Source organism: Piliocolobus tephrosceles, chromosome 4, assembly GCF_002776525.5.
Source record: "Piliocolobus tephrosceles isolate RC106 chromosome 4, ASM277652v3, whole genome shotgun sequence".
NCBI classification, from domain to species: Eukaryota; Metazoa; Chordata; class Mammalia; order Primates; family Cercopithecidae; genus Piliocolobus; species Piliocolobus tephrosceles.
In genome coordinates, this window is record NC_045437.1 from 34,113,133 (window position 1) to 34,139,008 (window position 25,876).

General features: G+C 43.3%; 1 protein-coding gene across 1 annotated transcript in view; it reads right to left on the bottom strand.

The window, feature by feature from the left end:
• Window positions 1–25,876, bottom strand: part of PRLR (prolactin receptor) — a 165,560-nt gene that overhangs the window by 23,593 nt on the left and 116,091 nt on the right. The window lies entirely within an intron of this gene.

Genomic DNA, 25,876 nt, shown 5'->3' on the forward strand with positions numbered 1-25,876 from the left:
TATATGCATTACCGCAAAGTGAACCACACAATGAACTCTAGTGAATCTCCACGTGGTTTCTTTCTCCTGTTTGGAAAGCCCCATAAACAAAAGATAATAAATTCTGGTAATAATCTAAATCCCTTGGGTTCAGAGTATTAAGTAAATTTTGAACCTGCAGGGGTTGGAGTTTGGAGCAATTTATTATTAGAATTATAATTGTTACCCTTGGGACAACTTTCAAAGCCTCTAAATGTCCTTCTAAGAAAAAAAGAATTTTTAAAGACATTTGGAAAAAAGGCTCATTAGTCTTGTTGAACTTCAAACAACTCAGAAAACAATAGATTTGGTGAACTAAGTGTAAATTCTTAGAAATGCACGGCTTAAGATTCTCTTTAAATTTTTATTGTTTTTTTTTTTTGTTGTTGTTGTTGTTTTCTTTTCTTTTTTTTTTTTTTGAGATGGAGTGTCCCTCTGTTGCCCAGGCTGGAGTGCAGTGGCCGGATCTCAGCTCACTGCAAGCTCCGCCTGCCGGGTTCATGCCATTCTCCTGCCTCAGCCTCCTGAGTAGCGCCTGTTGTTGTTTTAATCCTGGGAGAACATTCATTATCAAAGCTGCCCATCATGGGATATTTGAAATGTCTGAATGTGTTTGATGAGCCCCTAAAAGACCAGCCGTTGCTACTGCTCCTTGCAGGACATACCCAGAAATGGAGAAACCATAGCAACAGTAGAGGTTTGGGCACCCAGGTACCATCAAGTAGCTCTTTTATACTGAGGCTCCAACTTCAGTAAAGGATCCTGGTCCAGCAGTGGATCCTGTGAGCTGATCTGTATTTTGTTCTTTGGGGGACCTTCTACCTGCTCCTGCAAGATTCCTTCCACACAAATGCCCTCCCAGGGTGCACTTTCTAAATCACCCGCTCCATCTCACCCCTGAGGGTCATTTAATTAAAATCAAGTGGTTAAAGGCTCCTGATGGGTTTAAAATAATTCCTGCCACTTCTGGATCATCTGTTATGGGAAGGCACTGGAGAAAGTTAAGTACCTTAATCATGGAAATTTCATTTTGTTATCATAACAGTCCTGTGAGGGGGTACAGGTTTTAACAGATGAGCAAATGGAAGTACAGAGATTTAGTAGATTGTCAGTCACATGCCCATTTGGAGAAAGACACCTGGGAAACCTGAGAGCCACTGGGAGATGATCCTGACTTGTGGAAAGTCTGTGATGGGGGTGCAATTATTCCCCCTCTGTGAGAGAGATGGTGGAGACAACAGCCACTGATCCAAAGTGAGCAACATCAAGCCTTGGGTGAGTGTGACATTCTGAGTAGGGTCAGGAGAGCCAGAGCCGAGACAGCCCTTCTCAGCTACTACCCTACTTATGCCCAAGGACCTCAAATACTGTTGATCTCATGAATCCAGCCTCATCAGGTACATATAGCTCCAAATAGTTCTTTATCCTGTTGATCTGGTGATCTCAGTCTGGCTTAGAGATGAGATTCTACCCACTGGCTGAAGACTTTCTATAATATCCCTTTATTGAGACTTCCTTTCTCTTTTGGGCGTTGCACTGACATGCTTAAGATCCACATGCTATAAATCAGAGCTTCCTGGTGAGGTTGGGTGCTATCTAGAGAGCTTTGCCAAAGCACGGCTCCATGCGTATTGCAAAAGAAACTCTGGGATGGGAAGCAGAGTGGGTCAGGCAGTGGTAGATATTAGATATTGTCATTTGCTTATATATTCTCATGTGCTAGTACAGGATCAAAGAAACTCTCCTAAATAAAGTTTTCCTATAATAATGTCTTCAGAAGTATTCTATGAGCAAAAAAAACTTCCCTTTGGGATTTCCTGAGACACATCCTGGAATCTAGTTACTATTATGCACTTTCAAATGCCTGAAACCCCCATGCCAGGGAATTAGACATACTCACAGTGGTGTCATGGTTGTGTTTCAACAACGATTTCCCAACTCATCCTGCATTTTCCTCCCAGGAAGGCAAACACAATGGGGGTAATTTAACCTTTAGAGAAAGACAATCACAACCTCACACCCCTGAAGGGGCTATGCTAAATGTTAATTAACTCTAATCACACAAGGAGATTAGAGTGCTTCTCAGCACTAAGCACAGCTCCTGTTGATCCACTGCCTTTTATTTATTTATTTATTTATTTATTTATTTATTTATTTATTTTATGGCTGGCAGACACTAAGCTGGGATAAATTAGGATTTTGTCTCTCTGAGTCCACCCTGCATTGCACTCAAGATCTTGATCAAGGGCTGGCATGGCCCTTCTTATTCTCTCCCAATTGGGACTAGAACATCCAATGAGAGTCCTCATCTTTTTATAATGTTATAGCAGCAAATGGCTCCAAATATTTGTAGTACAGTTAGCAAAAAGTCAGCCCTATACATCCTAGGGACTGTCATCTTAGGCTTCACTCCTCAGCAGCTCCTTGGTTGTGACTGAGGGTTAAAAATGCAAGTGGTGGATCTGAAGAGCAGGTTTTTAGCAAGTTTGTAGCCCCTACACCTTGCCCATGGCTAGCTGCCTTGGTTTCCTTGCTTCCCAATCCTCAAAGACTCTCTTATCCTTATGCTCCTCCCCTTAGCTTATTCAAATATGCCTTCCCACCACACTGTGGCCCACCGTGGTATGAACACCAAGAAAATCCTTCTCCCTCGTGTTGCTCGGCATCAATGTTGATCTTGTTTAGGCCCTCTCTTTCCAAAAGCGTCTCTTTATTCTCCCTTCCATTAAGCCGAGTGTCTTCCACAGGGGCCCACAGTTGAGAAAAAGGCCCAGCAGCTTGTGCTTTTGAGAAACTAGAGCCAGTCTCCCCACATGGAAAATTGGGGCCACACTCCCACGGCCTGGGCTGACCGTACTATCCACATTAGGAGGGGAATGCCATAGGAGAGGAGGAAATGTGGCCTCATGAGAGTTAAAAATAAACCAGATCTGAGCTCCCAACATGTCACTCCCCACTGTCAACCCCTCATCCTCTGCAATACTCTCTCTTAGACTTCACCTTTATGTTCTGAACAATGCAGTCCCCAAGTCAATCCTGACTGCCAGCAATCTCAGCCCTACCATTCTGTGGAACTTACTTCCAAGACTGGTTTCTGGTGAGCCCCCTGAGTACAGTCCTCAACCTGTCCTGCCATATATGTTGCCATAACCTTCTACTTAGGTTTTTGATTCAGTTTTCCTGACTCCAGAAATGGACCTACCATTAGGGTACAGAAATGGACCCTGCCATCCCTGTTAGGCAGAGATTCTGAGGTTCTTTTTAGCTCTTGCAAACTCAGTTCCTGGGTAATCAAGCAAGGCCCAATCCAACATTTGAATTTTGGACTATCATACATATGACATGCACAAATTGTAAGCACAGTCATGTGTCACATAATGACATTTCAGTTAACAATGGACCACATATATGGTGGTGGTCCCATAAGATTATAATGCTGTATGTTTACTGTTCTTTTTCTATGTTTCATTATATTTAGATACACAAAGACTTACCATTCTGTAACAAGTGCCTACAGTATTCAGTTTTGTGACAGCTGTATAGGTTTGTAACCTGGGAGCAATCGGCTATGTCATCTAGCCTAGGTGTGTAGTAGGCTATACAGTCTAGGTTTGTATAAGTACCCTCTGTGATGCTGACACAACAATGAAATCTCCTGACACATTTCTCAGAACTTATTCCTATCATTATGTGACACTCATGACTGTATTCAGCTCAATGAAGTATCACAAAGAGAATATATCTACGTTACCACTCAGGACAAGAGATTGACCAACAATAGCACCCCAGAAATCCAACTTGCACCTCCTTCCAATCTCAACCTACTCCTTCCTGATAGAAACCATTCTTCCAACTTCTAACAGTACAGATTAATTTTACCTACCTTTGAACTTTATATAAACAGGATCATACGATATGCATTTTTTGAGTGTGTGTGTGTCTGACTTGTTTCTTTCCACATTGTTGTAGGATTCATCCTTGTTGTTACATGTAGTTTTATATAATTCATTTTCATTTCATCTCATTCATTTACATTAATGTTATATTGAATGAAATACCATAATTCATTTATTCATTCTACTGTTGATGGACATTTGAGTTGTTTCCAGGTTTTGGCAAACTTTGTGTTTTGCTGAGATTGATCAAATCTTGAATGGCAGGGAAGCCCTGCACATTTCCTAATCACTGTATGCTGCCCGCCACATCTCCTATTAACCTAAAGTAAATTTCAAGTGCCTTTTTTTTTTTTGTCCTAAAAAGGCAAAAAGTCTCATTTCTTGCAAACAAATTTTGAATGCATTCGTCCATTGTTTTCAGTATTAGGCATTGTGTTAAAGGTTTCCTTCAGGGTCCTCTGCCCACTGGGTTTCCTTACCTGCCTTGTTCTACCTGGGTTAGATGGCCTGAGGCTAACATAACAGGAAGCAGACCCCACATCAATCGGTACCATTTGATTTCCAGGAGCTGGGCTTTTTTTTTTTTTTTTTGAGACAGAGTCTTGTTCCATTGCCCAGGCTGGAGTGCAGTGGCATGATCACTGCTCACTGCAGCCTGGACTTCCCTGGGCTCAGGTGATTCTCCCACCTCAGCCTCCTGAGTAGCGGAGACTACAGGCACGCACCACAACACCCAGCGAATTTTTGTATATTCTGCAGTGACAGGGTTTCGCCATGTTACCCAGACTGGTCTCAAACTCCTGAGCTCAGGCAATTTACCCCCCTTGGCCTCCCAAAATGCTGTGATTATAGGCATGAACCACCGCACGCAACAAGAAGTTGTTTTCTTTCCAGTACAGAATGCCAATACTTAATCTGGAAAATAAAGGACATAATGTGCTCAGGGCGGGAAGAGGAACAGTAGGGATTAGCTATTACATACCAGGCTAAAGATTAAGACTGTTATACAAGCTCTGCCCAATGTCAACAGTCAATGATTGTAGAATAAATAAATGAAGCCCAAAAGGTGAAAAAAACAGAACAAGATTCTAAGACATGGGACAAAACTCTGCACATAGGAAGAATGGTCCCGCGCTGGTATTTCAAACCCTAGACTTTCAGCTGGCATAGTTTTCAGTATTTGACAAGGGAATCTAAAGAAGTTTTAAGGAGAACATGGCAGCCTCTCTTTCAGGAAGACATTGAAAACTGGGGATATAGTGCCAAGAGAACCGTGGCCCACAGGTGGGGAGATGAAAGTTCCAGCTGTTCTTGCTCTGCCAATAAATAGCGTCACACAAACATGTGCCCACAATGAATGTTTCTCTGCCCATAGTCCAGGCAGCATATCTATGCATTTGTCTGTGAAAGTTCACAAGAGAACACTTGCTCGTGTGGTCATTCATTATTATTTTTTATCATCACCATTATCCAGTTTACATTTTGCTGTTTCTTGAGCAGGTATCCATCTTGTAGCCTGTTTTGAGGTACCCACTGGGGAAAACATCCAGAACTTTCCATAGTGAATTACTTTTACATAAAATGTTTATCATCTTACAATCTGGTAGTTTAGTCAGAACATCATGACTGGGTGAAAGTAATTAGAAATAGTATAGAGGCTGCTGGAAAGTGTTTATCTCTGATTCCAGATATTCCCCTGCCCCTCTCCTAGAAACCCCAAAGGTTCCACTGAGGAAAGAACTTCCTGAAGACTGCACTCTGTGAAGATCACCAAGATGAGCGTGTGTGCTGTGCATGTTGATGGCTACATTTGGTAAGAGGTAGATGATCAGCAGAGACAGGATTTGTTTAAACCAGAGCTGACTTAGGCCTTGGACCATTCAGGAATACCTAGGAAGAACCATCTCCTGACTTCTCACCTAGTCAGGGCAAATTACTCCAATATGATATATGTGCCTTTGCACTGGAGTCACTTTAATAACACAGAACACCGATGCTTCCCCGTGGCTGGGAGTATAGCTTCCAAATCTAATCACATTAACTCCACTCACTCACCACAGCTTCCTCATTCTAGCAATATCTTTTATCCCAGGGAGACTTGTTTTCGAGCAATCTTTTTGGCTTAAAGGCAAGAATAAGAATTCGGTGAGTTTCACTTCCCCCCAGCCAGTGCACATGTAGGACAGACAGTGGAAAATCCACGTTGGCCTGATTTTCAGAGGAACTAGTTCCTCATGAGATCATCAATCAGTCACTAACAATCAAAAAACAACCATAAATCATACACTATATTTTGCAGTTTACAGAACCGTTCTATAGACATCAGTGGTTTTTAATCCAGGAGTCCCATTACAGTCCAAGGAGTGTCTTAAAATTTCTTTCCCCATTTTTTTTTTGAGACAGAATCTTGTTCTGATGCCCAGGTGGGAGTGCAGTGACATGATTTCAGCTCACTGCAGCCTCTGCCTCCCAGGTTCAAGTGGTTCTCATGCCTCAGTCACCAGAGTAGCTGAGATTACAGAACTGCGCCACCACGCCCAGCTAATTTTTGTATTTTCAGTAGAGATGGGCTTTACCATGTTGGCCAGGATGGTCTTGAACTCCTGGTCTCAAGTGATCTGCCCACCTCAACCTCCCAAAGTGCTGGGATTACAGGCATGAGCCACTGTGCCCGGCCTTAAAATTTCTCATTCCTTTGTTTTGTCCCTAGACATTCTTACTAATCAGCTCAGAGTTGAGCCCACTTGGAAGGACATGGGCATTTAAAAAAAAAACTTTCTAGAGGATTCTAAATTAAAGCTGGGGCTGAAAACCACTGACTTATGTGCTATCACTTGACATGTAAATTCTCTGAGTCCTCTAAGGCAGCCTTCCTCCTGATAACGGCTGACTCAGCATGTTCCCCATAGAACACTTGCAATAGGAGGCAACTTTATCTCAAAAGCCTCCCATGTTCTCAGACCTGTGTGCCAGTAAGATCAGCAAATCCTCATACGGAATACACTTATACACTCATAAATATATAAAAACATTTATAATATCACATGTGAAAGTTTGTATGTGATCCACTGCATGCCAGGCACTGTTTTGTTAACTCACTTCACCCTCACAACACGCCTGAGGTGGAGGTATGATGATTATTCCCGTCTAACAGATGAGGACACTGAGGCCCAGAGAGGGTCTGTGAGTCGTCCAAGGTCACAGCTAGTGAGTTGCATATGGAGGAAGAGGAACTCAGGATTTGATCTCTGGGATCTGTGCTAACTCTCACACTTCCAAAGGTGCAATGGCCAACCTTCAAGGAGCTCTGGAAGTACAAAATCCATGCTGACTGTGAGGAGTGGGGACAGGTCAGAGGACTTTGGGGTTGTAGCTTCTGAGTCCTCTAAGGCAGGCCTCCTCCTAATAACGGCTCACTCAGCATGCTCCCTCAACCCAAAGGCAGCTCTGATGCTGAAGGCTGTGGGAACCAGGGATAGCTCTTCAACAGCAGTAGGTATTCCTGGGGCATCATGCCTGGGCATCACTGCCTACTTCAGAACAAATGTGTCAAAATCTTTGGAAAGGGGGGCCCTAGGAAGGGGCATTTTTAACAAGAACTTAGATGACTTTCATCAAGCTCAAGTTTTAGAGGCTGAGCTCAAGCTGAGAGGGGCAGGAAAGGAAGATGCAGTGGAGGAGGCAGAGTGGCATCCTCTCTATGGGAAATGTTGTATTTAGAACTTAGATAGAGGCATTGGGGGTGTGATCTGTTGGGTTATTGTCCGCAACCATTTGCTTCTTCCCGGCCATAGGATTGCATATCCCTACCCACTGTCATGGGAGGTACTCGTGCATTCTGTGACAGGCGTACACATCCCACCTCAACCGCTTTGGACTTGGCCATGTGAAAAGCTATGGCCCATGGGATGTGAATGGTTGTGATGTTTTTTTCCTGTGTTTAACCCGAAGCTTAAAGGCAACTGGATGATTTGTCTTAGGTCTCCTTGCTCTTGTTCTCCACTGCTCTTAGGATGTCTCCACTGCCCTTAGGATGCCCTTAGGATGTCACAGACACTATCTGTGTTTTAAAATGAGAAGACAGGTGGAACCGTGCTGAGCCCAGCTGAACCCAGCCAATTCTAGCAGAGCCACAGCCAATCTGCCGCTGACTCAGTCCTCATGTAAAGTGAGCGAAGACTAAATGTTGTTGTAAGCCACAGAGATGTCAGTGTTGTTTGTTTGTTACGAATTGCAAAACTAATACAGGGCAAGAGTAGGAGGAGGGCATATATTTTGCAAGACTTTAAACAAGATTATTTTTTCACAGATGCAGCTCTGTGTATGTTACATACGTGTGTGAATGTGCTGTTCATCCAAACACAAAATAACTTTACTCTGCCATAAAAAGTCACTACTGTATTCATAACAACTTTGTCTATTGTTATATTTTAATATCTAGAAACTCAAGCTTTGAAGGTGAGAAGGAAAATTAAAATAAAACATAAATTATTGGCATACTGGCCCTGCTTATTTGTCTCAGGAGGAAGGGAACATCAGGAGTTAGAGAATCATGGGATTTTGGATCTCTAAGAGGCCCAAAGACTTGAAAGTTATCCTAATTCAACCCCTCACTTTAACACATGGGGAAACTGAGGCCTGGAAATATGAAGTGCCTTGGCCAAATGCCTTGTGGGAGAATCTTTGGAGCTTGAGGGTGGGCACAACTGAGAACACTGACAAGTCGAAGAAGAAAATCTCAAGAATGTTGCTAAATGTATTTTCCCACTCTGATTCCTGCATTCCCTACCCTCTCAGTTAGAACCTTGGAATCCATTCATAGGAGTAGTAAAAACATCAGGTGTCCATCAGAATTTGGTTTTCTTTTCCTTTCTGGCCACACAGTTAAAGTTACTTCATTGTTTCCCCTGTAGTTAGATGAGGCCAGGTGATGAAGTGGTGGCCTCTGAAAGTGGGTAGAAATGACATACAGTAATGCACTGAATGACAAACTTTGTCCACTATAGATTGCATATATGGTGGTGGTCCCATAAGATGACAACGGAGCTGAAAAACTTCTATTGCTTAGTGACGTCAGGGTCATTCTAACATCATAGCGTAATGCATTATGCCTGTGTTTGTGGTGACACTGGTGTAAACAAATCTACTGTGCTGCTAGTCACATAAAAGTAGAGCACATACAATTATGTGCAGTACATAATACTTGATAATAACTATGTTACTGGTTTGTGTATTTACTATACTATACTTTTTATTGTTATTTTACAGTGTACTCCTTCTACTATAAAGAAAAGCTAATTGTAAAATACCCTCAGGCAGGTCCTTCAGGAGGTATTCCAGAAGGCATTGTTGTCATGAGATGACAGCTCCATGCATGCTATTATCCTTGAACACCTTCAAGTGGGACAAGATGAAAGGTGAAAGATAGTGATAGGAATGACCCAGACACTATGTAGTCCTAGGCTAATATGAGTGTTTGTGTCTTAGTTTTTAACAAAAAAGTTTAAAAAGTAAAACAAAAAAAAAAAAAAATTTAAAAATAGAGAAAAGTTTATAGTATAAGCACATAAAGAAGGAAAATGTGTCTGAACAGCTGAACAATGTGTTTGTGTTTTACGCCAAGTATTATTAAAAATAGTCAAGGCCAGGCGTGGTGGCTCACACCCATAATCCCAGCACTTTGGGAGGCCGAGGTGGGCAGATCATGAGGTCAGGAGTTCAAGACCAGCCTGGCCAACACAGTGAAACCCCATCCCTACTAAAAGTACAAAAAAAAAAAAATTAGCTGGGCATGGTGGTGGGTGCCTGTAATCCCAACTACTTGGGAGGCTGGGGTAGGAGAATCATTTGAACCCAGTAGGCAGAGTTTGCAATGAGCTGAGATTGTGCCATTACAATCCAGCCTGGGTGACAGGGCGAGACTCTTGTCTCAAAAAAAAAAATAAAAAAAGTCAAAATAAGTTTAAGAAAGTTTATAAAGTTAAAAAGTTACAGCAAGCTAAGGTTAATTCGTTATTGAAGAAAAAATTTTTAAAAACAAATTTGGTGTAGTTTAAGTGTACAGTGTATGCAAAGTCCACAGTAGTGTACATTAACGTCCCAGGCCTTCACATTCACTCACCACTCATTCACTGACTCACTCAAAGCAGCTCCCAGTCCTGCAAGCTTTAATCATGGTAAGTACCCTATGCAGGTGTACCATTTGTTTTTAATCTTTTATACTGTGTTTTTACTGTACCTTTTCTATGTTTAGATACACGAATACTTACCATTGTGTTACAATTGCCTATAGTATTCGGTAAAGTAAAATGCTGTATGGGATTGTAGCCTAGGAACAATAGGCTATCCCATATAGCCTAGGTGTGCAGCAGACTATCCCACCTAGGTTTGTGTAAGTACACTTGATGATGTTAGAGCAACAACAAGATCACCTAAGGATGCATTTCTCAAAAAGTATCCCCATTAGCCTAGTCCTGGTCTTTAAAGCTTTTTACATACTCCCCCCTCTATTTCTCTTTCCTCCATTACTGGCCTGAAGAAGATGAAACTGAGGACTTTGAGGTCCTAAATGCTCAGTACAGCCGATAGATGAAAGGCTCTTGAGTCCATGCTGACTCCCAGCAAACTGTCACATGGGTGAGAAATAAACCTTTGGTCATTGTGCTTTGAGATTAGAGGCTGGGTGGTATAATGGCTAGCCTTACTTAGTTGGGCAAATCTAGGGACAATCCAGAGACAACCAGTACAGCCTAGTGTAGACGGTAACTACTACATGTAACCAAGTAGAAGAGCAGTGATTAAGACGGAAGCCTCCAACGCCTGACCCACCACCACTGTCTCACCTGGAATACCATCATCAAAGTCCCAGAATAATCTCAGTTTGGCTTTGTCTACATATTCAGCTCCCCACACTGTCACCTGTAAACATGTCTACAGGTGTTCAACAACACCTGTTGGGTGACTGACTATTTTTATAAGGTCATATAGAATGCACCCTTCTCATGTACAGATCCATGGAAACAGCACTTGGCCTTGAGTTGTGCAACTCTTTTCCATTAATCAATGGGCTCTCCATATTACTAAGGGATGGGTTCTGAGACCTTCTTGATTCCTCCAATAACCTCTTTGTGTGCATTAATTTGAACTCAAGGGCAGATGGGTGACAAAGCCCACTGAGATGTGGCTGCAAGGTGGTTGGGCGAGTAGCTGAAGTGAATAAAAATTGCAATATCAGAAATCAAAGAAATGTGGAGATCATCAAGAACTGGGACAACCTCCATTGTGAAATCTTCAACTAGCAAGGCAAAAATAATTCTCAGCCCATTCTTCCTTTTCCTTCATAAATGCACTCAAATAAAACATATTTTTCTGGCATAATCATGTCTAAATATCTAAAACATACCCTTTCAGGAATGAAAACATATATATATATATATGTGTGTGTATGTGTGTTATATATACATTTTTTATATATGTGTTTTTTATATATATATTATATATATTTTTCTCTTTGAGATGGAGTCTTGCTCTGTCACCCAGGCTGGAGTACAGTGGTGCAATCCCAGCTTACTGCAACCTTCACCTCCCGGGTTCAAACAATTCTCCTGCCTCAGTCTCCAGAGTAGCTGAGATTATAGGTGCGTGCCACGATGCCCAGCTAATTTTTTTGTTTTTATAGTAGAGACAGGGTTTCACCATGTTGGCCAGGATGTTCTCCATCTCTTGACCTTGTGATCCGCCCACCTTGGCCTCCCAAAGTGCTGTGATTACAGGCGTGACCCACCATGCCCAGCCAAACTTTTATATTTTAATCAATTGGGTGCACACTTCTGAAAAATGAGGCACTTCTCTGACTTCTTAATTGAAACTTTTTATGGAGTACTGAGTTCATTTATGATTATAAAAATTATGGTGTGATATGGTGGATATAGGATATGCTCAGCTGCTCCTACAGATCAAGGGCTTGTTGCCAAAATCAAATGCCTAGGACTTGAGCATTTTCAGTTTCTGAGTCTTCTTTTTATAGCCTCCTTCCCTCCCTCCATCCTTTTGCCCATCTGTCCTCTCTCCTTTCCTTTTTAATGTCTTTTACCCTTCCTTCCTTCCTTCCTTCTTTCCTTCCTCTCTCTTTCTCTCTTTCTCTCCTTCCTTCCTTCCTTCCTTCCTTCCTTCCTTCCTTCCTTCCTTCCTTCCTTCCTTCCTTCTTTCTTTCTTTCTTTCTTTCTTTCTTTCTTTCTTTCTTTCTTTCGTTCTTTCTTTCTTTCTTTCTTTTCTTCCTTCCTTCTTTCTTTTTGACAGAATCTTGCTCTGTTGCCCAGGTCAGAGTGCAGTGGCCCAATCTTGGCTCACTGCAACCTCATGCTCGGCTAATTTTTGTGTTTATAGTAGAGATGGGGTTTCACCATGTTAGTCAAGCTGGTCTCGAACTCCTGACCTCAGGTGATCCACCTGCCTTGGCCTCCCAAAGTGCTGGGATTACAGGTGTGAGCTGCTGCGCCTGGCTTTTTTTTCCTTTTTAATGTCTTTTTCTTTACATTCAATTTAACAGATAATAGTTCTCCCTTTTGTTAGTTGACTCCCTTCTAGATGACTCAAGATAGTTTCTTCTAGCCCCTTCCACTCTATTGTTGCTTCTGATCTGATGTGAATTAAAAAGCCCAATAACTAAATTTTAGAAAATTAAGGTGATTTCAAATAAGAATAACTAGGTTCTGAGTGATGACTGAAGGAATTTCCTACCAAACCTGTAGGTAAATAGATTTTGTTATATCTATTTTGTTCAAAAACCTATTTACCTTGCTTCCTAGATCTCATATATGTTCCACATAGTTAAGGTTGCTGGATAGGTGAGTTTTAAATAGTGACGCATTTCTGTGTCCCAAAGTAAGACTACTGAACTTAGAAAAATATGGTATAGTATGCTTAACATCTTAAAAGGCAAGTGCTATTGTCAATTACAAAAAGCTCTCTCTATTTCGTAATAAGTCCTCTATGCCACTAGTGCATATCAGCAAAGGGTACAGCTAACTCCCCATTGGTTGCTAGGCTTCCTGGGCCAACGGAAGTAGAGTGGGCTTCTGCAACTATCTGCCCATTTGGCCACTAGGACGTTGGCTTGGCAGATCCCAGTAAATCTTCATTGACTCACTGCTTTACAATAAAAAGAGCACCACTTTGTACAGCATATAATCAATGGTGTGTCTTCCAAACATTCCTCTCTGAAACCATTAATTTTTAAAAAAAGAGATTGGGAAGTCAAAACTCAAAATGTTAGTGAATTTCTCTTTATCTGTGTAAACACTCTTCTTAGTAGTTTACCCAAGATGATTTTTCATCCTTGGCCTAGAAAACATCCTATTGCCACATATCCATGCCTCTACACTCACTTTGGGACACAGAAATTATTATTACCATAAGAACAATAGAATTTGGAAGAGAAGTTTGATGCTTTGCTGATACTCTCAATTATAGTAATTGCCAGTTTATTTGCAAGTCAAAATATAAATGGCTTGGGATGCTTTCATGGGTGTGCCTAAGCAGAGGGGCTGACAAACACCTGAATGTATTTTTGAATGCCCTTGATTACCTAAAAAGATCCTATTATAATCTTTCCCTTTTTTTAAAAAAGCTCTATAAGTGCATGTGCCCAGGTGAACAGCTCAAGTGAGGTTCGTGGGTCAGTATGGGAAGAGCAGTAGATTGTGTTCACTTTCATATCCTGTACAGTTCAAAAGAGGGGTTTCCTGCTTAGCATACATGTTATGAGAACACAGTAGCACTTAGCTCCTTACAGAACGAAGGATGAATAACCAGGCAGGACTGCCTCTAAACAGCAGCCTTCACTCTCACCCTCCACCCATGCACGGGGCACACTGAACTGGATGTCACTTGAGGTATCGATAAGAGCAAGGATAGGGATTCCAAGATGGTCGAATAGGAACAGCTTCAGTCTACAGCTCCCAGAGTGAGTGATGCAGAAGATGGGTGACTTCTGCATTTCCAATTGAGGTACCAGGTTCATCTCACTGGGGCCTGCTGGACAGTGGGTGCAGCCCATGGAGTGTGAGGTGAAGCAGGGCAGGGCATCACCTCACTCAGGAAGTGCAAGGGGTTGAGGAATTCCATTGCCTAGACAAGGGAAGCTGTGACAGACGGTACCCGGAAAACAGGAACACTCCCACCCTAATACTGTGCTTTTCCAATGGTCTTAACAAACGGCACACCAGGAGATTATATCCTGCACCTGGTTTGGAGGGTCCTACGCCTACGGAGCCTCACCCACTGATAGTACAGCAGCCTGAGATCAAACTGCAAGGCAGCAGGGAGGCTGGGGGAGGGGTGTTCCAACATTGCTGAGGCTTGAGTAGGTGAAGAAAGTGGCTGGGAAGCTTGAACTAGGTGGTGCCCACCACAGCTCAAGGAGGCCTGCCTGCCTCTGTAAACTCCACCTATGGGGGCAGGGCATAGCTGAACAAAAGGCAGCAAAAACTTTTGCAGAACTAAATGTCCCTTCTGATAGCTTTGAAGAGAGTAGTGGTACTCCCAGCATGGAGTTTGAGATCTGAGGACAGACAGACAGCCTCCTCAAGTGGGTCCCTGACCCCCGAGTAGCCTAACTGGGAGACACCTCCCAGCAGGGGTCAACTGATACCTCATACAGCTGGGTGCTGAGACGAAGCTTCCAGAGGAAGGATCAGGCAGCAAAATTTGCTGTTCTGCAATATTTGCTGTTCTGCAGTCTCCGCTGGTGATACCCAGGCAAACAGGGTCTAGAGTGGTCCTCCAGCAAACACCAACAGACCTGCAGCTGAGGGTCCTGACTGTAAGAAGGAAAACTAACAGACAGAAAGGATATCCACACCAAAACCCCATCTGTATGTCACCATCATCAAAGATGAAAGGTAGATAAAACCACAAAGATGGGGAGAAACCAGAGCAGAAAACCTGAAAATTCTAAAAATCAGAGAGCCTCTCCTCCTCCAAAGGAATGAAGCTCCTTGCCAGCAATGGAACAAAGCTGGATGGAGAATGACTTTGACGAGTTGAGAGAAGTAGGCTTCAGACGATCGGTAATAACAAACTTCTCCGAGCTAAAGGAGGATGTGCGAACTCATTGCAAAGAAGCTGAAAACCTTGAAAAAAGATTAGATGAATGGCTAACTAGAATAAACAGCATAGAGAAGACCTTAAATGACCTGATGGAGCTGAAACCACGTCACAAGAACATGATGCATGCACAAGAACATGATGCAAGCACAAGATTCAGCAGCCAATTCAATCAAGTGGAAGAAAGGGTATCAGTGATTGAAGATCAAATGAACTAAATGAAGTGAGAAGAGAAGTTTAGAGGAATAAAGAGTAAAAAGAAACAAACAAAGCCTCCAAGAAATATGGGACTATGTAAAAAGACCAAATCTGCATCTGATTGGTGTACCTGAAAGGGATGGGGAGAATGAAACCTCGTTGGAAAACACTCTGCAGGATATTATCCGGGAGAACTTCCCCAACCTAGCAAGGCAGGCCAACATTCAAATTCAGGAAATCCAGAGAATGCCACAAAGGAACTCCTTGAGAAGAGCAACTCTAAGACACACAATTGTCAGATTCACCAAAGTTGAAATGAAGGAAAAAATATTAAGGGCAGCCAGAGAGAAAGGTCAGGTTACCCACATAGGGAAGCCCATCAGATTAACAGCGAATCTCTCAGCAGAAACTCTACAAGCCAGAAGAGAGTGGGGGCCAATATTCCACATTCTTAGAGAAAAGAATTTTCAACCCAGAATTTCATATCCAGTCAAACTAAGCTTCACAAGTGAAGGAGAAATAAAATTCTTTACAGACAGGCAAATGCAGAGATTTTGTCACCACCAGGCCTGCCTTACAAGAACTCCAGAAAGAAACACTAAACATGGAAAGGAACAACTGATACCAGCCACTGCAAAAACATGCCAAATTGTAAAGACCATTGATGCTAGGAAGGAACTGTATCAACTAATGAGTGAAATAATCAGCTAACATCATAATGACAGGATCAAATTCACACATAACAATATTAACCTTAAATGTAAATGGGCTAAATGCTCCAATTAAAAGACACAGACTGCCAAATTGGATAGAGAGTCAAGACCCATCAGTGTGCTGTATTCAGGAGACCCATTTCACTTGCAGAGACACACATAGGCTCAAAATAAAGGGTTGGAGGAAGGTCTACCAAGCAAATGGCAAACAAACAAAAAACACAAAGCAGGGGTTGCAATCCTAGTCTCTAATAAAACAGACTTTAAACCAACAAAGATCAAAAGAGACAAAGAAGTCCATTACATAATGGTAAAGGGATCAATTCAACATGAAGAGCTGATTCTCCTAAATATATATGCACCCAATACAGGAGGACCCAGATTCATAAAGCAAGTCCTTAGAGACCTACAAAGAGACTTAGACTCCCACACAATAATAAGGGGAGACTTTAACACCCCATTGTCAACATTAGATAGATCAACAAGACAGAAAGTTAACAAGGATTTCCAGGACTTGAACTCAGCTCTGCACCAAGCAGACCTAATAGACACCTACAGAACTCTCCTCCCCAAATCAACAGAATATACATTCTTCTCAGCAGCATGTTGCACTTATTCCAAAATTGACCACATAATTGGAAGTAAAGCACTCCACACTCCTCAGCAAATGTAAAAGAACAGAAATTATAACAAACTGCCTCTCAGACCACAGTGCAATCAAATTAGAACTCAGGATTAAGAAACTCACTCAAAACCACTCAACTGCATGGAAATTGAACAACCTGCTCCTGAATCACTACTGGATACATAACGAAATGAAGGCAGAGATAAAGATATTCTTTGAAACCAATGAGAATAAAGACACAACATACCAGAATCTCTGGAACACATTTAAAGCAGTGTGTAGAGGGAAATTTATAGCACTAAATGCCCACAAGAGAAAGCAGGAAAGATCGAAAGTTGACACCCTAACATCACAATTAAAAGAACTAGAGAAGTAAGAGCAAACACATTCAAATCTAGCAGAAGGCAAGAAATAACTAAGATCAGAGCAGAATGGAAGGAGACAGAGATACAAAAATCCCTTCAAAAAATCAGTGAATCCAGGAGCTGGTTTTTTGAAATGATCAACAAAATTGATAGAGTGCTAGCAAGACTAATAAAGATGAAAAGAAGAAAAATCAAACAGATTCAAAAAAAAGCAATAAAGGGGATATCACCACCAATCCCACAGAAATACAAAATACCATCAGAGAATACTATAAACACCTCTACGCAAATAAACTAGAAAATCTAGAAGAAATGGATGATTTCCTGGACACATACACTCTCCCAAGTCTCAACCAAGAAGAAGTTGAATCCCTTAATAGACCAATAACAGGCTCTGAAATTGAGGCAATAATTAATAGCCTACCAACCAAAAAAAAACCCAGGACCAGATGGATTCACAGCCAAATTCTACCAAAGGTATAAAGAGGAGCTGGTACTATTCCTTCTGAAACTACTCCAATCAACAGAAAAAGTTGGAATACTCCCCAACTCATTTTAGGAGGCCAGCATCATCCTGATACTAAAGCCTGGCAAAGACACAACAAAACAAGAAAATTTTAGACCAATATCCCTGATGAACACTGATGCAAAAATCCTCAATAAAATACTGGCAAACCGAATCAAGGAGGACATCAAAAACTTTATCCACCAGGATCAAGTGGGCTTCATCCCTAGGATGCAAGGCTGGTTCAACATATACAAATAAACATAATCCACCATACAAACAGAACCAAAGACAAAACCCACATGATTATCTCAATAGCTGCAGAAAGGGCCTTTGACAAAATTCAACTCCCCTTCATGCTAAAAACTCTCAATAAACTAGGTATTGATGTTATATATCTCACTAAGAGCTATTTATGACAAACCCACAGCCAATATCATACTGAATGGGCAAAAGCTGGAAGCATTCCCTTTGAAAACTGGCACAAGACAGGGATGCCCTCTCTTAGTGCTCCTATTCAACATAGTGTTGGAAGTTCTGGCCAGGGCAGTCAGGCAGGAGAAAGAAATAAAGGGTATTCAATTAGGAAAAGAGAAAGCCAAATCATCCCTGTTTGCAGATGACATGATTGTATATTTAGAAAACCCCATTATCTCAGCCCATAATCTCCTTAAGCTGATAAGCAACTTCAGCAAGTCTCAGGATACAAAATCAATGTGCAAAAATCACAAGCATTCCTATACACCAATAACAGACAAACAGAGAGCCAAATCATGAGTGAACTCCCATTCACAATTACTTCAAAGAGAATAAAATATCTAGGAATCCAACTTACAAGGGATGTGAAGGACCTCTTCAAGGAGAACTACAAACCACTGCTCAATGAAATAAAAGAGGACACAAACAAATGGAAGAACATTCCATGCTCATGGATAGGAAGAATCAATATCGCAAAAATGGCCATACTGTCCAAGGTAATTTACAGATTAATTGCCATCCCTATCAAGCTACCAATGACTTTCTTCACAGAATTGGAAAAAAACTACTTTAAAGTTCACATGGAACCAAAAAAGAGCCCGCATTGCCAAGATAATCCTAAGCCAAAAGAACAAAGCTGGAGGCATCACGCTACCTGACTTCAAACTATACTGTAAGGCTACAGTAACTAAAACAGCATGGTTCTGGTACCAAAACAGAGATGTATACCAATGGAACAGAACAGAGCCCTCAGAAATAATACCACACATCTATAAACATCTGATTTTTGACAAACTTAACAAAAACAAGAAATGGGGAAAGGAGGCCCTATTTAATAAATGGTGCTGGGAAAACTGACAAGCCATATGCAGAAAGCTGAAACTGGATCCCTCCCTTACATCTTATACAAAAATTAACTCAAGATGGATTAAAGACTTAAATGTTAGACCTAAAACCATAAAAACCCTAGGAGAAAACCTAGGCAATACCATTCAGGACATAGGCATGGGCAAGGACTTCATGACTAAAACATCAAAAGCAATGGCAACACAAGCCAAAATTGACAAATGGGATCTAATTAAACTAAAGAGCTTCTGCACAGCAAAAGAAACTACCATCAGAGTGAACAGGCAACCTACAGAATGGGAGAAAGATTTTACAATCTACTCATCTGACAAAGGGCTAATATCCAGAATCTACAAAGAACTTAAACAAATTTACAAGAAAAAAAATCAAACCCATCAAAAAGTGAGTGAAGGATATGAACAGACACTTCTCAAAAGAAAACATTTATGCAGCCAACAGACACATGAAAAAATGCTCATATCAACACTGGTCATCAGAGAAATGCAAATCAAAACCACAATGAGATACCATCTCACACCGGTTAGAATGGCAATCATTAAAAAGTCAAGAAACAACAGGTGCTGGAGACGATGTGGAGAAATAGGAACACTTTTACTCTATTGGTGGGACTATAAACTAGTTCACCCATTGTGGAAGACAGCGTGGCAATTCCTCAAGGATCTAGAACTAGAAATACCATTTGACCCAGCCATCCCATACTGGGTATATACCCAAAGGATTATAAATAATGTTGCTATAAAGACACATGCACACATATGTTTATTGCAGCACTATTCACAATAGCAAAGACTTGGAACCAACCCAAATGTCCATCAATGATAGACTGGATTAAGAAAATGTGGCACATATACACCATGGAATACTATGCAGCCATAAAAAAGGATGAGTTCATGTCCTTTGTAGGGACATGGATGAAGCTGGAAACTATCATTCTGAGCCAACTATCACAAGGACAGAAAACCAAACACCACATGTTCTCACTCATAGGTGGGAATTGAACAATGAGAACACTTGGATGCAGGGTGGAGAACATCACACACCGGGGCATGTCGCGGGAAGGGGGGAGGGGGGAAGAATAGCATTAGGAGATATACCTAATGTAAATGACAAGTTAATGGGTGCAGCACACCAACATGGCACATGTATACATATGTAACAAACCTGCACTTTGTGCATATGTACCTTAGAACTTAAAGTATAATAATAATAAAAAAAGATCAAGCGTATTGTGAGTAGACAGGGGTGAGGGGCTCTACAGCACATTTCATAGGAGACACTTGTCAAAATTCCTTATTAGGCATCTCTGTCTTTGCCCTCAAAGTTCCTCCCCTATCAGTTTCCATATCTTTCCCCTTTATCTTTCCTCACATCTCTTTAAAATCCCCTCTAAAATAATATAAAAACAAAATACAATTCTCTCTATAGTCCCAAGCAATCCTGCAATCAGCATCAGCTTGCGTATCTCACTCACCAAATTGTTTGGGTGAGGGAGAAGGGACAAGATGGAAGAAGGTAAACAAGAAGGCACCGCCCCTGGTCCTTCCAGGTTCTTCCTCACCAACTTTCCAGCGCGCAGGAAAATGCAGCCCGCGCCCGGGAAGATGTAGATCAACCGAGCATGTGCCAGGTGATGTCAATCCGAAGAGATCAAAACTTACCCGGCCACGCCTATGGAGACGCCCCTATCATGCCCTTATCCCGCCCACTGCCCGCCCCCTTCCAGTACCAATGCATAAAAGTCCGCTGCCGGCAGGAGCCGGGGTGATTTCTTCAGCCCCGAATTCGTGGACCAGGGAACCTCACCCGAGAGTGCCGGCGTGACTTCCCTGGCCCCCCACACCTGAGGACCAGAGAACCTTGCCCGAGAGTGTGTGCATATTTGCAATAAAGGGCTGCCGCTTTCTCATGTACTTTGGCCTCATGTTTAATTACTTAGCTCTCCTAAATTAAGTTACATTAAATTAAATTAAGACAGGTGGTGCCGAACCCTGGAGGAGACCCCTTCTCAGGGCCCCCCAAGGTCCGAGGAGCCTCCTCCTTCCACGCCCGGGACGGACCAGGACCTGGACATCGCTTTCCACACCTCCAAGCCTCCTAGGGGTGAGTACCTCTTGCTGCCCTCTCATAATCCTTGGCCAGAAGTCCTGCACAGGCCCAAGGCTTTTTGGTCACCAGGTGACCCACAAGAGAGTTCCCAAAGGTAGAGACGTCTGCCCAAAGGAACTCCATTCCGTTCCATGTGAGACCCGTCCAGGACGGAGACGTCCGCCTGGAGGTAATCTCCATTCCATCTCCAGGAGCCTTCCCTGGTCTCTAGTGGCTCCAAAGGACGCTTTGTAGCCAGATAGAGTCCGGTTTCCACCTATAGGTGAGAAAAAGGCAATGGGAAATCCCCAATCCAAAATACCTAGAGACACCCCTTTAGGGTGTCTTCTAACTAATCTCAAAACTTTACAATTAGAACAAGATCTTAAACAAAAGCAACTAATTTTCCTCTCCACAGTGGCATGGCCGCAATACAAGTTAGATAATCAGTCTCAATGGCCACCAGAAGGAACCTTTGACTATAATATTTTGCTTGATTTGTCTAATTTCTGCCAAAGGCTAGGAAAGTGGTCAGAAATCAATTATGTCCAAGGCTTTTAGGACTTGCGCTCTCGCCCGGACCTGTGTGCCCAATGTTCAATGGCCCAGGTCTTGTCAGCAAAAACCCAGCCCTCGGCCCCCACCTCAGCAACTGAGGAGGACTCCACCTCCATTTCAGATGGGGCCGATGGCGGGCGACCTCCCTCGCGACCTTCCAACCCCACCCCTCCCTATGGACCTCCCACCGCCCCTACCGAGGCCCCTCCCTCAGCCACTCCCCTTACCCCTCCCTATGCCCTTCCCACCGCCCCTCTTGACACTCCTCCCTCAGCAGCCACTCCTCTCACCTCTCCCATTGCAGCCCATACCGGTTCAAAGACCACTATACCAAACCTTACAAATCAGCCTTCCACTAACCAACCTAACCCTGCCTCCCCTACCAATCTAGTGGCCCCCCTCCGAGAGGTCACCGGAGCCGAAGGGCTAGTTAGAGTCCATGTTCCTTTTTCCTTGGCAGATCTTTCCAAGATTGAAAAACGGCTCGGCAATTTCTCTGCTAACCCCACCCTATATTCCAAAGAGTTTCGATACCTTTGTCAGGTATATGATCTAACCTGGCATGACTTACAGGTCATTTTGTCCTCCTCCCTTAACCAAGAGGAAAGAGAGTGCATTCTCACAGCTGCCAGGCAACATGCAGATCAATGGCATTTAACCGACGCCACCATCCCGTTAGGAGAGATGGCTGTCCCGTCCATAGAACCAGATTAGGACTACCAACCACAGCAGCCTGGCTGCCGTAGGAAGGACATTATGATTCAATGTCTCTTGGCTGGTATGCAGGCAGCCTCTAACAAAGTAGTAAATTTTGATAAATTAAGGAAATTATCCAACACCCAGATGAGAACCCGGCTTCCTTCCTAAATCGCCTTACAGAGGCACTGGCCCAATTTACTTGGCTAGACCCCACTTCCCCAGCCAGGGCAGCTGTCCTAGCCTCCTATTTTGTTTCCCAGTCAGCCTCAGATATTTGAAAAAAGCTAAAAAAGGTTGAAGATGGGCCTCAAACCCCCATACAGGACTTAGTGAAATTGGCCTTTAAAGTTTTTAACTCCAGAGAGGAAACAGCTGAGGCCACAGAGCTAGACAAGGAGAAAAGAAAGGCTGCGCTTCAGGCGCAAGCTTTAGTGGCTGCCCTCCAACCAGCGTTGCCCACTCTGCCGGCAGGGAAGACACAGGGCAAGTCTCCTAAGGGCTCCTGCTATAAATGCGGAGACCCAGGACACTAGGCAAACCAGTGTCCCCAGGCCAAGCCGGCCACTCTATCTCGTCCATGCTTTCAGTGTGGCACAACTGGGCATTAGGCAAAACAGTGTCCAAATCCTTGCCTGCCTACCATTCCGTGCCCAACCTGCCAACAGGAAGGACACTGGAAGTCTGATTGCCTCGCCAGCAGGGCAGGCATTGCACCTCAATGTGGTGCCTCTCCTCAAGGGTTGGAAAGCTCCTTCTAGCTCCTACACCTGGATGACAACTGACGGTGCCCACACTCGGAGACCCCGGTCACCCTTGCTGACCCCAGGGTAACGCTACAGGTAGCAGGTAAGCCAATTTCTTTTCTCCTCATTACAGAGGCTACCTACTCAGTTTTGCCATCCTATAGTGGACCTAGCCAACTCTCCACTATTTCAGTAGTAGAAGTAGACAGTAAGCCATCTAACCCTCGCCAGACCTCAATGTTACACTGTTGCCTAGACTCAATGTTAAACTGTTGCCTGGACTATGCATGTTTTGCCCACTCTTTCCTCATCATGCCCTCATGTCCCACCCCCCTCTTAAGATGAGACATCTTAACCAAACTTTCCATAGAGACGCGTCAATCGTCGGTAACCCTACTTCCCCTTGCCCTTACCAGACTACGGGCGACACCTAGAAGCCCTACAGGCCTTAACCCATTTGAACTAGTTTACGGGCGCCCTCTTGCATTACGAGAACTTCCTATTCTTCCCACACCGTTGGCACCCTACTTGCCCTCTCTCTCTCTCTTAGGATAATTACTTAGAGAACACGCCAAAAGGTCACTTTCCCCACCTACATAAGGAAATCCAGCCGTTGGCCCTTTCTCCAGGTGACCAGGTTCTACTCAAGGATCTACATGCAAAGGGCCTTATTCCTAAGTGGAAGAGCCCATATACAGTAATTCTTACCACTTCTACAGCAGCCAAGCTTTTAGGTCACAGTTCCTAGGTCCATTTTACCCAGTTGAAGAGAGCCCAGCCCCCTCAGGCTAAGTGGCAGTCCAACCAACTGTTGCCCACCCATCTAAAAATAACCAAGATAGAAACAAGCTAGATAAGCCACACCCTCCTCAAATTTTCCTGTTTCCTTACTATTCTTCATCTTAACTGACTTTTCCCTCACAAACCCCATAGATACCCTCCTCCCCAACCCATCCCCCAACCAGTGGGTCTCCCAACTTTTTATTCTCATAGAAGACCTAGCTTGGCAAGGTGCCCTTTGTGATTTCAGCAATGTTGAACTTACTCTCTACACTTTTGCCACCATTATTATGGTTCACTCTAATCCCCTTAGTTACTCCTACTAATCCTAACTTTGTATGGAAATTTTCTATAACTGAAACCTGGTCTACAGACAACCAGGTACACTCAGTCATGCAGGGCACTGCAGAATGTTCCCCCCAGGGCTGTCAATCTGCCCTCTCCCTAAACTTTTCCCTAAGTTCCATCACTGGAGGCCTCCCGGCCATATGTTTCTAATATGACCAAACAGAATATAATTGTAAGAACTACTGGCAAGAAACCAACCTAGGGTGTCCATACAATTACTGCAAAATCCATCCTTTGTATGACTTCTTTGCACAATCCCAACATAAAAATATGTTTCAAAGCCCTTTGCCAGGAACATATAGTCTTATTATTAATGATCCGTGGGACCCTCGGTGGGCCCAGGGAGTAAAAGGTGGACTATGTGCATCAACTTCTTTCTCATATCCCACCGCAACCATCCAGGTAAAGAATATACGTTCAGCAAGTACAACTCCCTAACGATGTACAGACTCTACAAAATTTAACCTCAGCCGTAAAATCTCAGGAACAAAAAATACAGAAGCTGTTAAGCCCCCCAACCCCCCCTAACAATGAGGACCCATTCTCATGGCTAACACTTATTCGCCAGGGACTTAACCCAGGCTGCTGGAGTAAGAAACCTCTCCCAGTGCTTCCTTTGCACTGCACTCGGAAAAGCTCCCTTAGTGGCAGTCCCTCTACCAACCGCTTTCAATATCACCACCGACTCTACCAGCTCCTCTCAAGCAACATCCTTGCCTCAAGTCCCATTACACCGTAATCCACAGAGTCAAACCCTTCCTTTTTGCTACTCTACTCCAAACTCTTCATGGTGTATTTGCACTCAAGCTCCCAGCAAGACCCAGACGGCCCCCATTGGAGGCTACTTTTGGTGTAACCAAACTCTATCTAAAACTCTTAACCGTACCTCCATCACCCAATCCCTTTGCATTCCGGTGTCTTCAGTGCCTTGCTTAACCCTATATAGCGAAGGGGAATTGTCCGAACTAGCTTCCCAGCTTACCACTCCCAGCAACAAAATCCAAAAGTGGGCCGTTTTTCTTCCCTTAGTCATCGGGGTTTCCCTAGCATCATCCCTAATAGCCTCAGGACTTGGGACAGGGGCACTTGCCCACTCAATTCAGTCCACACAGGTTCTCTCCACTCAGGTCCAGGAAGCCAGCTTCAGCTGAAAGCCTGGCCTCTTTATAGCATCAGATTACCTCAGTGGCCCAAGTAGCAGCACAAAATAGGTGAGCATTAGATCTTCTTACTGCCGAAAAAGGAAAAACATACCTCTTCCTAGGAGAAGAGTGTTGCTATTATATAAACAAATCAGGCCTGGTTGACACCAACGTCCAAACATTAAACAAAATCAAAAAGGAGCTTCAACAATTTAACGCCCCCTTAACCCCTGGACCACCAGTATGGCTGCTGCCTGAAGTACAGCAGCTACTTCCATTCCTAATTCCCATACTAATCCTCTGTCTTATGTTATGTCTTGCTCCCATTCTAATAAAATTTCTCTGAGCCAGGGTCCAAGAAATCACCCGAGTCACCTTCAATCAAATGCTCCTGCATCCCTACACCCAACTGCCAACCTCAGACCCTAACTACTCCTCTTAACAGCAGGAAGCAGCCAGACAGACAATGGCACCCTAAATTCTTATAATCAATAAGAGGTTGGACTGTTTGGGTGAGGGAGAAGGGACAAGATGGAGGAAGGTAAACAAGAAGGCACCGCTCCTGTTGCTTCCGGGTTCTTCCTCACCAACTTTCCCGCCCGCAGGAAAATGCAGCCGAAGCCTGGGAAGATGCAGATCAACAGAGCATGCGCCAGGTGACGTCAATGGGAAGAGATCAAAACTTACCCGGCCACGCCTATGGAGATGCCCCTATCACGCTCTTATCCTGCCCACTGCCCTCCCCTTTCCA